Source organism: Lissotriton vulgaris, chromosome 1_2 (assembly GCF_964263255.1).
Source record: "Lissotriton vulgaris chromosome 1_2, aLisVul1.2, whole genome shotgun sequence".
In the NCBI taxonomy this organism is placed as follows: Eukaryota; Metazoa; Chordata; class Amphibia; order Caudata; family Salamandridae; genus Lissotriton; species Lissotriton vulgaris.
The window spans coordinates 316,763,796-316,768,197 of NC_141686.1; positions in this window are offsets into that span (position 1 = coordinate 316,763,796).

The following is a 4,402-nucleotide window of genomic DNA, read 5'->3' on the forward strand; positions in this document are numbered from 1 at the left end:
GGCAACTTCGTGACAAACGCGAACGAGATTATATAGGTGGTATACGTGACCACGCGGGCTCTGTTCAGCACAGGGACGCGGACAAAGCGGCCATCTTTGGGCGCTTCTATGCAGCGCTTTACTCGAGAGATGCTCTCGATCCGGAAGCTCAATCCAAGTTTCTGGAGGGTCTGCCTCTTCCGAAAGTCTCTACAGAATGGAATGACTTGCTGTCCTCCCCCATCACACGAGAGGAGGTCCTGGATGCCATCAAGGCCCTGAAGCTGCATAAGGCCCCTGGGCCTGACGGCTACACGGCCCTCTTCTACAAGACGTTCGCATCTGACATTTGCGATTATTTAGTCTCTCTCTTCAATGCAATGGCGACTGATGGTAGGACTACGGACTCCATGGCCGAAGCGTTGATTACTGTTATCCCCAAGCCGGGGAAAGACCCTACTTCTTGTACATCTTATCGCCCGATAGCGCTCCTCAACCTAGACGCTAAACTGTACTCCTCCATCTTGGCGGGCAGACTGCAAGACCTGATGCCTGCCCTGATCCATCCTGATCAATCTGGTTTCATTAAGGGTAGGCAGACTCACGATAATCTGCGCCGCGTCGTCCACCTCATTGAAAAAGCGGAACGGTTCCACATGCCTGCGGTTCTGATAGGACTTGACGCGGAGAAAGCCTTCGACCGCGTCGACTGGGGGTTTTTACACCAGACTCTGGTGGCCTTTGGGTTTTCGTCCCACTTCGTGCGAATGATTGAGGCCAACTACAGTAGCCCTACTTCCCGAGTGTTGGTCAATGGCCACAGGTCCGGAAGCTTCTGCCACTCCCGAGGGACGCGCCAGGGATGTCCCCTCTCACCCCTCCTCTTCGCTCTTAGCATAGAGCCATTGGCGTTGGCGGTGCGGGAGAATGAGCGGATTCTAGGGCTTCCTTTTACGAATGAGCAACATAAGATCTCGCTCTTTGCCGACGACGTCTTATTGTCCATTCGTGACCCAGCGTTGTCACTACCCCATGTTCACTCGGTACTCTCCACTTATGAGGAGTTTGCAGGATTTAAAGTTAACTTTGATAAGTCCTACATCTTAAACCTGAACCTGTCACCGGAGGAGGTGCAACGGACCCGGCTGCTTACTCCGCTTACGTGGGCGTCGTCATCCTTGCTCTACCTGGGGGTGCGACTGACTTCCACCATAGGTGCCCTGTTCCAAGCTAATTTCCCATCGATGTTGACATCAATCCGGGCTGAATTGGAACGATGGAAACCCAAATTCATCTCATGGCTGGGCAGGATCCATGCACTCAAAATGGTTCTCCTCCCCAGGCTCTTGTATCTTTTCAGGCTTTACCTATCCCGATAGGGTTGGACTACTTTCGCCGATTGAAGACCGTGATGCTGAAGTATGTCTGGCAAGGTGGCCGAGCGTGGCTTCCATTTGCGGTTCTTCGACGCCCGCGCTTGGAGGGTGGAGTGGGCTTTCCAGACATGCATCTGTATTACAAAGCTGCCCAATTGAGAATTCTGGTGGAGTGGTCCCAACAGCTTTCGGAGAAGCATTGGCTCCACATGGACCGGAGTGTCGCGGGCCGCTCCATCTGGGATCTAGTCTGGAAGCCTAAGATGGACCGACCCAGAAACACGTACATTAGCACTCCCACGAGCACGGTTTTGAAGGTTTGGGATATGGTGAGTGGCGATGACCGTTGGAACACATTCCCATCCCCATTCACCCCAATTCATTTCAACCCGGCCTTCCCCCCGGCTCTGACGGAGGGTCCATTTGAGACTTGGAGGGAGGGTGGCTGCAGAGCCCTCACCCACCTGTTCCATGGCGCCGAACCCCTCACTTTCCACAACTGTATGAGGGACTATGGAGTTCTGCCAACGGAGCGATTTAGACATCTTCAGCTCCTACACTGGGCGACGTCGCCTGCAGTTGTGGACGCCGCTACCAGACCTCTGACGAAATTCGAATCTTTTCTCCTTCGCACTTCCACCATGAAAGGAGCGATCTCTTTCCTGTATAGATTGCTCTTAGATACTACTATGTCTCCGCGGCCGCGATATCAAGACCACTGGGAGTCCACTCTAGGGAGGGACATCTCCGTCAGCGAGTGGCAGGGCTTATGGCGAGACGTGACGGCACATAACCACTCTACTGACCTCAGGGAGGCCCACATGAAACTCATCTTTGATTGGTACTTATATCCGTCTAAATTACACCGCATATTTCCAACAGCTTCAGATAGATGCTGGCGGGGTTGTGGGATGTTGGGGGACTTTAGCCATATATGGTGGGACTGCCCCACCATTCGGCCGTTTTGGGCCGAGATTCTCTCCCACCTAAAGGATATTTTGGGTTACCCACTCCCTGACTCCATGGCCTTTGTCCTATTAGGCCTTAGGGATCCATTGCTTGAGCACCAAACTAGGGCGGATAAGGGTGTTATGTGGTTGTGTTTGGGTGCGGCTAAGATGACTTTGGCAGCCGCTTGGAAGACCCCATCTACCCCTGCTGTTTCCTTGTGGCATGCCCGGTTATGGCGTTTGTTGAGCATGGAACGTCTTTCTGACATATTCCGGGGGAACTTTAAGAATTTTATGTGCAATTGGGGCCCACTTGTGAGATTTCTGTCCCGAGGCCTGCCTTCAGCGGTGTGCCCATCAGCGCTGCGGGCCCTACATCTCTTCCAAGTTTGAGCAAATTAAGGATGTATTCCACAAATTGCGGGAGTCACTGTGATGGTTTGTGAGCTTGAATGTCGCCACCACTGGGGGGAGGTGGGTGTTGGGGCGGGACGAGGGAGGGGCGGTAGTTGGGGAAGTTAATTCTTGGTTCCTTCTTCTGTTGCGACTTGCCTGGCTTTTGGGTTGGACACTAGACCTCGGCTGGGGCTGCTTTTCTTGACCAAGGACACTGCATTCACTGTTGGAGCACCAGGCATGATCTGGACGCTGTGATGGGCGGACTTTCGGCCCGAGCCTTTGTTGCTTTGCCTGGCTGCTGTCATCTTGTAGTGGACTCTGGAGTTCTACTGCCCCTTCCTTTGCCAACATTTTCCCTCCCCATTTTTTGCTCCCCCTGTGTGGGGATTTGTGGCGACCTGTCGCCTGTTCTTCTTTTCCTTCTTTTCTTGATCCTCTTGTTCTATTCCCCTTCCCCCTTTCCGATTCACTTTGCATATTACAAAATAAAAAAATTAAAAAAAAATATATCGAATCCCTATACTTATAATGGTAAGTACAAAAATGTTGAAAAAAATATTGTTGCACACACGCACATATATATATATATATATATAGAGAGAGAGAGAGAGAGAGAGAGAGAGAGAGAGAGAGAGATTCAAATAGGAAATCATCTCATTCACCTCTCCATCTTCCCCCTCCCTTGTGCGCTTCGGTCATTGGCCAGTGGAGATAGTGCACACTGGATGTGGAAAAAAGCAACAGGGGGTGGGAAACAATCACACAAGGGAGAGAGCACCACTGAACGTGGAGGAAATTGGTAGGGTGAGAAGTACACAAGAGAGAGAGAGAAGCACATGAGAGAGAGAGGACATCATAAGGCTCACGGGGGAAGCAAATGAGGGAGAGAGCTGGAAAACACATGCACTCTCATGGAGTGTTTTCCCAAAAAGAAAAAATAGTGTGAAGGGAACTTGTGTGCGGTTAGACTTGTTTATGGCTCTGGAGTTGAGCCTAGGTTGTCTGTATGGGTTCACAGCAATTGTTTGGATTTGACCCAAGTTGTTGGGGTTCTCGTAATATGTAGAATGACATGAGAGGAGGAGGAAGTGAACGTCACTGTCGAGTAGTGGATCTTTCATCCTAATGAGCCGAGTGGAGGCTTTGGGGGAGGGTATGGTTCTTCATCTCCAGTAAAGGGACGCCGGGATTAATGAGATCCCATTAGGTAGGGGTGTGGCAGCAGCCTCGTGGGTCATTATTAGGTTAGGGTGGATGTGTCTATTCCTCCATGGAGTCCTGTTGGGCCACCAGTTGTTTGACAACTCTGTGATGAGGCTTAATAGGTTTTCTAAATCTGCCTTAAATTGTTGTAGGTCAAGTGTAATCTCGCCCAGTCTGGATTCTAGTGAGGTGTGGAAACAAGTGGTCCTGGATTGGGCTGAGGAATCAAATGGTGGAAGGGTGCTCGGGATTGTGTTGTTTGAGTATTACTATCCTGAGAGAACCAGCGGGGGGTAGGTTGTGTTGGAGATGGAGTTAAACTTAAGGAGAGGAGTTAGAGAACTTGTGAGCTGGATCGATAGGCTCCCCTTGGTCGCATGTGTCGTGTTACTCATCGGGTTTGGGAGCTCAGACTTTGAGAGTATTATCATTTGAGCCTTTGGGGAGTGTCGCGGGTGAGCAACTAGTATATAAAAGGGCGTAACCGGAAATCAA